Here is a 13,528-nt window from a genome sequence, read left to right as displayed (position 1 = left end):
CAGGCACAGGAAACCTCCAGCCGTGCGTGCGTGCATGGGCAGAAGCAGCTCACCAGGCAGGCTGTCTGAGGCAGCAGGCTGGGCGGGAGATGAGGTAAGGAGGCAATCGGCGCCCAGGCTGTGATGGACCTCGCTTTGTATGCTGAACGGTGTGAACCCTAACTTGGAATCTGTGAGAGCTGCTGAAGATGCACAGACATCACAGCCTGGAAGGGATGGATGGACACACAAGAGACAGGTGTGGTGAGCAGGGCCAGACTGCGGGCAGACTCTCACTGACCCAGCAAGGGATGATGGGGACCTGGGCTGAGAATGAGTAAGATGGTGCTCAGACAGCCTGAGAGGGGAGCGATGGCCCCCCTCACAGAAGAGTGGGTTCCAGAGCAGAGGGGTCTGTGTGTTTGGGGGCAGGGGCAACGGGGCAGTTGGGCGGGTGGGTGGCTTGGAGAGAGAGGGGGCTGATGAGTTCCACTTTGGACTGTTGGGTTCATAGTTCCAGTCTCAGAAGAAAGGTCTGGGTAGGAAACAACGGTTTGGGCTATAGATCTAAGCAGAAAAAGAAATAATCGTAATTGTGGACTATTAACCAGGAGCAGTCCATAATGCTTTTCATGCATTTTCTCTTTAATCTTTTCAACAATCATATGAAACAGATATTGTTATTACTAACATGCCCATTTTACAGACTACGGCTCCAACTAAGCCACAAAGACATGAATTGACCTGCCAAGGGCCACAGTATTAGTAAGGGACTAATACTGCACCTCTATCTCCCACACTTTGTGACAGTGATCCACAGCACAAACACATCTTACACTGGGGTCCAGTACAGACACATATTTTTCACTGAAACAAAAGTTTTGTGATATCACACTTAGTTCCCTGCTGTCTTCCACCCTGTTTCTTTTTTTAAATAGGCTGCCTGCAACCCACAACTTGATTCGCAACCTGCTCATGAAACCTATGGTTTGAGAACAGCTGTTCAACACCTACTGCCTCCCACACCTGACTCAGCTGGCCGAGGTGGGACCACAAAGGTGAGGAGCAGGGTCAGCCACATCCTAGACCACAGGAGAGAGTCCACTGCACAGTGATTCTGAGCCAAAAGCATAACACGATGAGACGTGAATCTCTTGTGCCAAATTACACCCCGAGGACATGTCTGTGGGAGCCAGCCCTTCGGCAGTGAGTCATCCACTGGCTACAGCACACATTTATGGGGATGGAAGCTTCTTTCGGCTGCCAAGTGTTTCCACTGTATGGTACAGGAAAAGATGCTGAGGCCTTGACTTTGGAGAACGATGAAGTCGTTAGCTCTAAAGTTGCTACAGCATTCAGTGGCAGCAGACTGTGGGCTCACAGCCCACGGCAAACCAGCTCTGTGCCTGCTCTTCACTTTGATGCAATTCCTACAGACAGTAATTGCAATACGAAATCATACCTCCAAGGGGGAAGTTATGGAATATGGCATTTAACATCTTGCTCAGCAGGAAATGATTCTGCTGGCAGGACTGTAAGAATCCACTCCCCAAATATATCACAGAATCTGAATGTACATACTCTTCCTGCTGCTCCATAGGAAGAGAGGAGTGTTCCTTTTCAGTAGAATTAAACCCTTCTGAGTGGCTCCAGGGTCTCATTCTCTCAGTTAACACTTCATTCTTCTTTACTGCCATCATTTTCTCCTTTAACATAATTTCCCTCCCTTCTGAGTTCAAACAAACCCTGTTGTTTTTGAGTCGCCAAGTCATGTCCACCTCTCCATGACATGCCAGGCTTCCCTGTCCGTCACCATCTCCCAGAGTTTGCCCAAGTTCATGTCCATCCAACCATCTCATTTCTTCTGTTGCCCCCTTCTCCTGCCTTCAATCTTCCCCAGCATAAAGGTCTTTTCCATTGAGTCGGCTATTCCCATCAGGTGGCCAAAGTACTGGAGCTTCAGCTTCAGCATCGGTCCTTCCAATGAGTATTCAGGGTTGATTTACTTAAGATTGATTGGCTTGATCTCCTTGCTGGCCAAGGGACTCTCAAAAGTCTTCTCCAGCACCAAATTTGGAAAGCATCAATTCTTTATGGTCCAACCCTCACATCTCTACATGACTACTGGAAAAACCACAGCTTTGACTATATGGACCCTGCTTTCCTCTCAAAAAGTCCCTCAGCAGGACAGAACGTTAGGGGAGCAGAACCTGTTCTCTATCTTGATGGTGGTGCTTTGGGTGGTGGTGGTGGTTTCTATTCATAGTATCTTAAAAAAAAATTTAACTTCAAAATAAAAGCCCTGACCATTTTCTGAATCCTACTGCCCTGTAGCTACCATCTTGCTTCTTTTCATTTTTTCCTTGACACTTGCTCTCTCCAATGAATTCAACAACCTTGAATAGTCATTGGAAGGACAGATGCTGAAGAATGAAACTCCAATACTTTGACCACCTGATTCGAAGAGCTGACTCATTGGAAAAGACCCTGATGCTGGGAAAGATTGAGGGCAGGAGGAGAGGGGGACGACAGAGGATGAGACGGTTGGATGGCACCACTGACTCAATGGACATGAGTTTGAGCAAGCTCTGGGAGATGGTGAAGGACAAGGAAGCCCGGCATGCTGCAGTCCATGGGGTCTCAAAGAGTCGGACATGACTGAGCAACTGAAGAACAACACCAATCCAAGTCTTCCCCAGTCTGACCCCCAGTCAGCTCTCTCTGAGTTCCCTTCTTGTCCTCTGCAGTTCGTGGCGCTGAAACTTTCTCCTCAGAAGCTTGCGGTTCCTCCTCTACCTCTTTACACGCTGCTGCTTGTGACTCGTGAGCAATGCCAAGACTCCAAGCCCACCACTCTCCCCTTGTGTATTTGCTCCCTCGGGTGTCTCACCCCGTCTCCTGTGTCAGAGGCCAGCTTGAGTGCACTGGACGTCCAAATCCACTCCAGAGAGAGGACAGCTGGCTTGGGCCCCCCGTGACCCTGCAGGTGCCTCCACCCTCTCACTGTCTCACACTTGGCACACGCAGCTGCCCTCACTGGTGTGGATGACCTCCCCGCTGGTCCTCCTCCCAGGCCAGAGCCCTGGGATTCCAGACACGCTCATCAAGAGCAACGCATGTAGCACAGCAGAAAGGCTCTGTGAACTGCCATGGTCCAGAATGATGATCACTTCTACTCCTGAAAGCTGTTCACACACTCCTTTGATGCGTCTGCAGGTCTCGCCTAATTTTTTCTGCAGCCTTGGCTCCCCATCTGTATCCCTCTCCCCTGCCCCCGGTGTGCTGTATGTTCTGTTCTTTGTCTCTTTACTAAAACAACCTTTCCCCCTCTTACTCTGCCCCTCAAGACTCTTTAAAGGCTCCTGTCACGTGTTGAACTGTGTCTTCCAACCCCCTCCCCACAAAAGATATGTTTCTGAAGTCCCCTAGTACCTCAGAATATGACCTTATTTGGAAACAGATCTTCACAGAGGTGACAAAGTGAAAATCAAGTTGTCAAGTGGACCCTAAAGCAATATGTCTGGTGCGTGCGTGTTCAGTCGCTTCAATGGTGTCTGAAGTCACTGGACTTCCTTGCCTCTAAAATGTTACTTCTCAGAGTCCTTGTAAAGATAAGGTGGAACAATTTACATGAAAGTGATTTTTAAAAGGTGAAGATTTGCTCAAATGTGAGATTAAATCATTATTATCACACTGCCAGGTTAGCTCAGCTAGTTAGCTGCCTCGCTGAGGAAATTATGGGCTTGAGCCAAGTGAGCTGGCTCTTCTAGATCTGTGCCACAGCGGGCAATAAACTTCACAACTAACAGAGCAGGAGGAAGGATGCAGAAAAACCACAAAGCACTTCCGGGGGTCAGCAGGGTTATCTTCATAAAGAAAAGGCAGACAGTGTGTGGTCACCACAGTCTCCCTGAGGGCATGCAGTACCCCAGACTCTCGGAAGACTACTGACAGTCCCTGACACACAGCTCTGGTGCAATAAGTCCACAGGTAATGGGTCACCCCCAAGTCAAGAGGTTTAACGTTGCATTCTGGTTTTATTTGGTCATTTAGTCCTACTGGTTTTATGACTGAAAGTTAATCAAGAATTGTGAAAAACGCCTGAAATACAAAAAGCAGGTTGAGGACTTTCCTGGTGGTCCAGTGGCTAAGACTCCAACCTCCCAGTTCAGGGGGCGTGGGTTCTATCCCAGGTCCGGGAACTAGATCTCACATGCCGCAACTAAGACCCGGCAGAGTCAAATAAATATTTTTTTTAAAAAAAGGCAAGTCAACCTCTGTCAATTTAGAATCTCAATATGGTCCATTCCATGAGCATATCAAAAGAGCCAAAGTCCAGTTTCCAAAGAAGACGCGCCTTGGTGTTTTATGGAGTCGATGTGTTTGGTGAGTATTCACATTCCCAGACCAGCAATCTTTCCCTAGCCATATGAATTTAGCCATGTTTTCCTTAACTTAATGTTTCTTTTTAAAAGGGATTAAATTAACTTTCCTTCTTTCACTTCACCTTTGGTATTTGTTTCACAAACTTTAAACCTTGGCCAACAATTTTGTGTGATTGGTCTTAAGTTTCAGATGCCAAATACAGACTGCACGTTAGTAAGTATTACAGCTGTTTTTTATGTGTAAAATTCAGAAAACTGGGCCCTGGGTCTCTACCGCCTGGAAAATAGATCTAGGAGACAAGTAGGAGGTCTGAGTGTCTCCATTGGGAGTGACATCATCCCTCTGGTCTTTTGGTGACCTCTTGTCCCTACTGACCACCTATCAACAGGTCCCCACTGAATGGCTGAATAATGCAGACTGAAAGTAAAAGACCCAGACCTGGCAGTGCTTTGGTGAATGCCTCTATCCAAGGGACTTGATGGAGAGGAAATGGTTTCGGAAAAATATCTAAGAAAAGAGATCTATTTAGTTCTACTTAGATTTAGTTCCAGCATGGAGCATCCTGTGTGGAATAAGCCCCAAACATGCCAAGAATATCTTGTACTATGTTACAAATGAAAACCAGCTCCCATGCAGACGAAATTCAGAATTTCATAACTCAACATATCTGGCCCTCTCCCATTGATTAAACTGCTTTTAGCTATTCAAAGCAAATTCTTAATTATTTCCCATTCTTGACATGCAAAGGCTTTTTAGAAATTAGTATGAATTTGATCTGTAATAGATGCTTATTAAAAATTCAGAAACTTTGTTTAAGCAGTTAGGTGGACTACAAGTAAAAGCCTTATAGAGGAAATCCCAGAGAGATCCAACTGGTTTTTTTCTTTCAATGAGATCATATTAAAAATGAATAAAACATACCTTCCCCTGTGGGGTCTGGAGCTGAAGCAGAGACATTAGAGTAAATGTCACAGGAAAAAGGAATACTTTGCACAGACTCCCTCCCCCCGCCACCCTCCCACTTCTTCCTGTTTCAAGCTCCTAGATCTTCTCCTGTTGTCTGGTGGGGGGCTTGGCAGCTTCCAGTGGTTTGTAGCCTTTAGGCATCAATTACTTTGTACTTCAGATTTCTGGACTGAGATCTGTGGGGAGGGAGGGGATGAAGGACACTTGAAGGGTAATTGCTACTTGATGGTCAGCAAAAACAGCAAAGAAGACCCCCCCAGCCTCTGCTCATCCTTCTTCTAAGCAAATGGCACCCAGTCACATCACTGCCTTGTACAGCAGGACTGTGTGACTTCCGTGTGACCTGGGACAAAAGAAAGCATCTGTCATCTCAGGCTCATTTGTTGTAGGGTGTGTGGCACAACAGGCTAATGGGCACTGCTTCTCTAAAATGAAAATAACTTCCTGAAAAAAGACTTTTCTTCACGGCACCAGGTATCTGGAGGCTACATTCTGTAACTATTTGTTAAGTTTGCCCTCGATCAGTGGTTTCATTGTTGGCTATGATTTACAAGAGAAAGACATGTAATTATTGCCACTTCTGTTCTGCTGCTATCAAGACACAAACATTCAGCCTATTTGAATATCTTTTTATCCACTTCCCGTGGGTAACTTCTGACTGGTCATGCTAAAAGAAGGAGGATAACCAGGATTGTGCTCACATTTCATAAGAGATTCACTTTTATTATCTCCTTCTTCTACTAATCTGGCAATTATTTTGCTTTTCATAAGCAGAATCCAATGCAGGAAGATCTAAATAGACATTTCTCCAAAGAAGACAAACAGATGGTCAAAAAGCACATTTGAAGAAGCTCAACATCGCTAATTAGTAGAGAAATGCAAATCAAAACTACAATGAGGTATCACTTCATACTAGTCAGAATGGCCATCATCAAAATGTCTACAAACAATAAATGCTAGTGGGACTGTAAATTAACACAACTATTATGGAGACTAGTATGGACATTTCTTAAAAACTAAAAACAGAGCTACTATATGATCCAGCAATTCCACTCTTGGGCATACATCCAGAGAAAACCATAATTCTAGATGATACATACATCCCAATGTTCATCTCAGCACTATTTACAATAGCAAAGACATGGAAATAACCTAAGTGTCCATTGACAGAGGAACGGATAAAGATGTGGTACATATACACAATGGAATATTACTCGGCCATAAAAAAGAATGAATTAATGCCATTCGCAGCAACATGGATGGATTATCATAGTAAGTGAAGTAAGTCAGAGACAAATATCACATGATATCACTTATATGTAAAATCTTAAAAAAAAAGATACATGTGAACTTATTTGCAAAACAGACACAGACTCACACAATATGGCGACACAGGGGAGAGACGGCGGAGGGGTAAATTAGGAGTGTGGAGTTACCATATATGATAAGTCCCCTACCTACACACCGTCAAGCTGCGAACTTTCAAAGACGTGACCATGCATTCCAGCGACGCCAGGCAGGAACTACAGTGCGCCCTTCCTCTCCTGCTGCGGGTGGTCCTCAGCTCCACCATCTCCCACCCCCTCTGCCTCCTCCAGTCACTAACTGCTTGCCTGTTTACTCAGTGGCAGACTCTGTATGCCACCTGTTGTATTGTCCTACTGAATGTTTCAAGGTACTGTACTATAAGATTAGAAAACTCTTTTTGCATTTTTTATGTATTATTTACGTGAAAAGTATTATAAAACTATTACAGTACAGTACTATATAGCCCACTGTGTTGGTGGGTACCCAGGCTAACTTTGTTGGACTTACAAACCAATTGGACTTACAAATGCGCTCTCAAAATGGAACTCGTTGATACGTAGGCGGCTTACTGTTCACACTTTTATATAAAATAGATAATAGATAAACAGCAAGGACCTACTGTATGGCACAGGGAACTCTACTCGATATTCTATAATGACCTATGGGGGATATAATCTGAAAAAGACTGTATATATGTATATGCATAAATGAATCACTTTGCTGTACAACTGAAATTAACACAATATTGTAAATGAACTATATTCCATTATAAAATAAAAATTAAATTAAAAAAAAAAGAATCCAATGCAGGAGGTAGGCAGAGGGAGCCCTGAACATATGCTGAACAATGCCAAGCTCCACAAGGAGACAATTCACTCCCCAATACGGGGGAGACGACTGCACACCAAGCCAGCCTGTGCTGCCACTAAAGCAGCTGGGCTGCGTGGAAAGACGCTCAGCGTCCCGAGTCATCAGAGAAATGCAAATCAAAACCACAGTGAGGATCACCTCACACCCATCAGAATGGCCATCATCAGAAAGTCTACAGAGAATTCCCTGGTAGTCAAGGAGTACGGGTTCAGTCCCTGGTTGGAGAACTAAGAACCCATAAGCTGTGAGGCACAGCCAAAAAAATAAAAATAAGTAAAAAGTCTACAAATAAATGCTGGAGAGGATGTGGAGAAAAGGAAACCTTCTACACTGTTGGGAAGGTAAGCTGGTGTAGCCACTATGGAAAGCAGCATGCCAGATCCCCAGAAAAGTAAAAATAGAATTACCATATGACCCAGCAATCCCATTCCTGGGCATATATCCAGACAAAACTGTAATTCAAAAAGATACATGCACCCCACCATGGTCATAGCAGAAAATTCTCAATAGCCAAGACACTGAAACAACCTAAATGTCCATCAACAGATGAACGGATAAGGAAGACATGGTACCTATATGCAATGGAATACTACTCAGCCATAAAAAGAATGAGGTAGTGCCATTTGCAACAACATGGATGGACCTAGAGATTATCATACCGAGTAAGTCAGAAAGACAAATACCATATCACTTACATGTGGAATCAAAATACAGCGCAAATAACCCATGAAACAGAAACAATCATGGACTGAGAGAACAGACTTGTGGCTGCCAAGGGGGAGAGGTTTGAGGAGGGATGGAGTGGGAGGCTGAGATTAGCAGACGGAAGCTTTTATATGTAGAATGGATAGACACGGTCCCACTCTACAGCACAGAGAACTATATTCGCTATCCTATGACAAACCATGACGGAAAAGAATATTAAAAAAAGAATGTACATACATGTATGCGTGTGCATAACTAAATCACTTTGCTGAACAGCAGAAATCAGCACAACACTGCAAATCAACTACACTTGAATTAAAAACATGTTAAAACTAAAGGAAACTGCGTTAACCTTGAACTACACAAAAAGGGAGGGGTCAGAACTGACCCCAAGCTTCCCTTCTTTTGAGTCCGGCAGGTTCCTGCCCTTTCCCTTCCCCCTCCTGTGCCTCCAGTTCGCTATCTTCGCTCCCAGCAGAATTCTAAGGCAGGCTGCCCAGCTACAGAGATAGCCAGGTGCCCTGCCATTGTGTCCAACAGCGAGGACATCCAGGCAAGCTAACAAGATGCAAATCCCCTGCAATGTGGCTAATGCCTTTTTTTAAATCCCTTTGTGAAGGCCCAGAAAACTCATTCTTTCAGATGGGTTTATAATATAGCTTTGACACCATGGTCGAATGTGTAACACTAATTTAAATAAATTGCATGTGGTCAGCAAAAGAGAACATTCTTTGTTTAGTCTAAGACTCTGTTTTCAAGATGAAAGAGACCCAATCCTGTCCTCTAAATTAAGGCAAATCTCAAGGATAGCTATGCCCCTATTATGGGTTATTTTGATATTAATGAACGTGTGATGGCTGGGGAAGGACTATCACAGGAACAGAGCCATGGACTGAATTGGGGGTCGACAGAAAGTGTCACTTCACCCAGGTCGTGTTGAAGAGCCAAGAACACAACTTCTGCTGCCAAAGGAATCCACTGGCAGGCATCTGAGCTGAACTACAGAGGGGGCTCCTAGCGCTGCCCTAGACCTGGTTACCCAGGTAAGGAACCAGTGAACAGGTGGGAGAAGGATGCTCATTGATGTGTAACGGCACCACCAAAGCTTGAAAATTCCTTCAAGGCTCATGCTCTGCCTTTTACACTATTGTACCTCTTAGATCATAAAGCAGTGGGTTTGAAACATAATATTTGTTCAATAAATCCTGTAGGTTGACATATGGGGCTTGAAAAACAGCTTTCCTTTCTTCTACCTGATTGGACAGAACATTCTAAAACAAAACTGGGTGGAACCTTTCACATTTTTGGTCTTCTGTCAGATCTCTCTTTTCAGGAGTCTTAACCTGAGAGCCTTCCCATGTTGCTTGTTTCCTGGTCCTTAAAATCAGCATCCTTGAAGGTAAAATCAGCATCCCTGAAGGTCGGCAATGAAAGCTCTAAAACACCAGTCCTGACCCTAAAGAGAGACAAGCAGGTCGGCCAGACTTTATGCCTCTCGAGATATTTTAGTTTAGAACAACTGAAACCAAAAAAGACATTCCTCAAACAGCAGACATTCTGAAACCTGAAAAACATTTCCAATAAAGATATAGTGATTTAAATGGCTAATCAACTTCCAGAACTCCAACTGCCTCCAGCATATTTGTGCAAATTGCTCCAGTTCCAGAAGTCTGCATGTTGATCATTTTACTGCAGGTAGGGTGGAAGCAAACCAGTTCCACAGCTTCTGAGACCTTCTACACTGTCATAAATGGCTAAAGACGCTGACGGACACAGTGTTTTTGTTTGACTCAAGGACACATTCTAATCTTTCTGCCCAGCTCTTCTGCCTAAATAAATTTCATCCAGACATCCAGTATGTTATGAAGAAAAGAAAGTATTATAAATTCTAGGGAGAGGATATTTCAGTTCTAGGATCAAGATGAGATTCAAAGGGAGGATATGCAAAACTAATAGTTTTACATAGCAAGGAACAACTCGTAAGACAAAATATTTGCCAACGAGCTCACTTTCTGAGGTTGAATTACCACTCCACTCTTCAAAAATACATAAAAGCTGAGTGGCTGGTAAACAACTGGCTCAGTGTCATTAGATTTACTCCCCTTCATTTCCTCTCTAGCTACTTATCTTGAAGGCTGCATTTACCAATTCTTCTAACTCTAGGAACAAATACTAGCCATATTAAAGACCTACCATTTTCTTGCAGAGAAAATAAACTAAACTCTTAGATACCTTGCACTGACTTTTTTAGACCTGCCAACTGGCAGGCCAGTCTTAAGGTCTGATATCTAAGAGGATAAGAAATAATGCTGGTGACAGAAAACGACAGTGCCTCATCCCTGACGCAAAATATTTAAGATAACAGTCTCAGAGAGGCCTCGCAAACAGATATCCACAAATGTATTTTCTCATGAAACCCCAAAAGAAAACCATCACCGTTTCCATCTGCCTCATTAGCAGCAGCATCAAAAGCATCCGGCCAACACCTGCCAGCATCAACCTTTAGAATCTGTGCAAATCAAACTAAGGTTGTCTTTGGGGGATTTACAATCCAAGATGGATTTCCTGTAAACCACGCAGTGTCATTTTCAGTAATAAGAGAAGAAGAATGTTTTGATCATGTTATCTTCCCAGGTTTTAGGATTTCAGGATGGCACTTTGAAAGTGCCAATTACCAGACTGGGTTGAGTAGGCCGAACTCTCATCAAGCAATAGCTGGAGAGGTGATGAGTTACTGCTGCTCAGACAAGGCCAAATAAACATATCATGCCTTAGCCCCAAGGTAAATATCTAGCCTCTTTCTAAAGTAAGCAGTGGACAGAAATTCTAAGGACAGAATTCAACCCTAGGACAGACCAAAGAAAAGGTCAGTGTGTATGCTCTGTTCAGTGAGAGGAGACGTGAGAAGTTCTTTCCATTTGTGTTTCAATATGAAGCAGGAATAAAAAGCTGACCAGACAATCAGTAAACCATGCAAGTCAACATTAAAATGACGATGCAAGAAAAATAATTCAAGACCTACGGCACATAGGGCTTCCCTGGTTGCTCAGACAGTAAAGAATTTGCCTGCAATGCAGGAGACACTGGTTCAATCCCTGGGTCAGGTTTACTTTTGAAAGATACAATGGAATTTCCAATGGAGGATTTGATAAAGAGTTTTCCAGGAAAACAAATGCAGGATTTGGAAAAATGTTCTAATACTGATAAGGGGACACAGTCATCTAAACAAACTTGCCTCTAAAAGGTAGATATCCTAGATTCCATGAGCCAAAATAGAGTCATGGTATGTACCTAAATAATATAGTATAAAAAATGGTAGAAAGAAAAAGGTAGGGTCCACAGAAAAGAATGTACAAACATGGGCGTGAGTGAGGAGATGTGATGCAATCCTACCCCTACCCAGTCCAAAATATGAATTATCTCCACCATGAAGACATTTCTTTAGTGTAAGTGGGCATGCCCCACTCAACCAAATCTGGGTTTACCAAATCTAAGGTAGGAATGAGGTAGTTTTCTTTTAAGATTGTTGTTGTTTGTTGTTGAGTAGCTAGGTTGTGTCTGCCTCTTTGGGACTCCATGGACTGCAGCATGCCAGGCTCCTCTGTCCTCCACTACCTCCTGGAGTTTGCTCAAATTCATGTCCATTACTGACTCTAATTGCTACATATATTTGAAGAGGAAGGAAAGAAGGTAATGTGCGTCATAAAGAATTCAATCAAATCCTTCGCATCTTTGGTTAAGGTTGTGATAGCCCACGGGTTCTGAGTCATTTCTGCTCTTTTGTTCCTTTCAGTCCAAAGGCAACTAAATCTGCCAGTGATGAAATCACGTGGCCATCTGAGACCGGAGGTCAAGAGAACTGCAGGTAGTGAACCGAGCAAGCACAGTCCATCCTCAAACCCCGATAACGGACCCAGAAACGCCAACGAGTCGCGCAACAAGCCCACCCTGTATTCTAAAGATCGATGAAGAAGTTGCTCTCAATTTTCATAAGAAAATAGGCTAAAAACTACTTAACGGAGGAAAAAAAGCATTGGTGAGCGTTGTTCCTGTGACAATAATCCCTCCCACCCTGCTTAAAATTAACCACTTAAAAAGCATTTGAATCTAAATCTGTCTCTGCTCTTAAGGTTGGTGAATCCTGAGGGGAGGAGAAGGGTGAAGAGAGAACTAGCTGCCTGTGGGATTGGATTACAGGTGGAAACTAATTTAGAGTTCATAGAAAGCTTGGGATTTGACAGGCGCTTTATGAGACCAGCCTTCCGCCCCACTCTCACTCTTACCGAATTTGTCCGCAGCATGCGGTTTTCAGCATGGGGCATGTATTTTCAGAAGGTATCAATCCACAAAAGCCTCAAAAGCACCCTCAAAAATCAACATCTCTCTCCTCCAAGAAGCCAGACTTGCAGTATCAACTTGGGCTGAGGATCAGAGTGGAGGCTAATTAGGAAGGAAGGAACTCGGTTTCAGGAGTTGGTTGGAGGAAAATAACCGAAATGTAACGAGACAGAGAAAAGGAAATCCATCTTTTCAAGTTATTAAATCTCGTGCTGTAAGGTTACAGAATATCTTGTCTCCTCAGTTGCAAAATGACGAGAAAAGCGCGCTGGGCTCGCCCCTTTCCGGACTGGGGAGGGTCCCCGCCCCCGGAGAGCGGGGCAGGCGCGGGGCGGGCGGCGGGTCCCCGGCTCCCCCAGCACCAGCCCCCGCCCCGGCCGCGCCGACCAGGGCCCGGAAGCGGAGACTCCGCCGGCTCCGCGCACCGCGGTCCCCGCGCCCGCGCCGGGAGGGGAGGCTCCAGGGGACCCGGCCCAGCCCACGGGCGCAGCTGCCCACGAGCAGCGCGGGCCGCCGTCCAGCAACCACGACTTACCGCGCGACGGCGACCCGCTCGGCGGCTGGAGAGGCGTGCACGGCCCGCGGCGGGCGAAGCCGCGCACCCGCCGGCGATTTCGGGCTCTAGGCTGAAGCTGAGAAAACGGCTGGGCCGAGGGAGCGCCGCCTCTCTGCTGGATCCCCGAGGGCCTGGACTCGGCGTCCTCGCTTCCAACAGGCTCTCGGGACGCTCACTTCCATCCCGTGCTCAGGCCCAGGGCTGAGACATCTGTTTTCCATCAACCGCGCGGCCCCGGCAAATCCTGGATTACGCGCCGCCCGGCGCCCGCCGCTCTCCCGGCCCCGGCGCGGCGCTAATCCCCGCACAAAAGGCAGGCGAAGCGCACGCAATGCGGCGCCGGGGTCCAGACCGCTTCCCTCGGCGGCCGGCTCCCGGGGGAGGGCCAATCGCAACCCCGGGGCAGGAGAAGGGTGGGCG

At 45.5% G+C, this 13,528-nt stretch overlaps 1 protein-coding gene across 5 annotated transcripts in view; it reads right to left on the bottom strand.

The window, feature by feature from the left end:
- Positions 1–13,528, bottom strand: part of TRIM2 (tripartite motif containing 2) — a 126,362-nt gene that overhangs the window by 93,236 nt on the left and 19,598 nt on the right. Inside the window, exon 1 of one of the 5 annotated variants that reach the window (XM_061142532.1) lies at positions 13,088–13,199. The exons of the other annotated variants lie outside the window; for them this stretch is intronic. The gene's annotated coding sequence lies outside the window, so the exon portion shown is untranslated. Of the gene's footprint in view, positions 1–13,087; positions 13,200–13,528 lie in introns of those variants that run through there. 5 annotated transcript variants of the gene reach the window in all.

This window comes from Dama dama, chromosome 5 (genome assembly GCF_033118175.1).
Source record: "Dama dama isolate Ldn47 chromosome 5, ASM3311817v1, whole genome shotgun sequence".
NCBI lineage: Eukaryota > Metazoa > Chordata > Mammalia > Artiodactyla > Cervidae > Dama > Dama dama.
The sequence above is the reverse complement of the archived record's forward strand: the minus strand, read 5'-3'. Positions and strand labels throughout refer to the sequence as shown.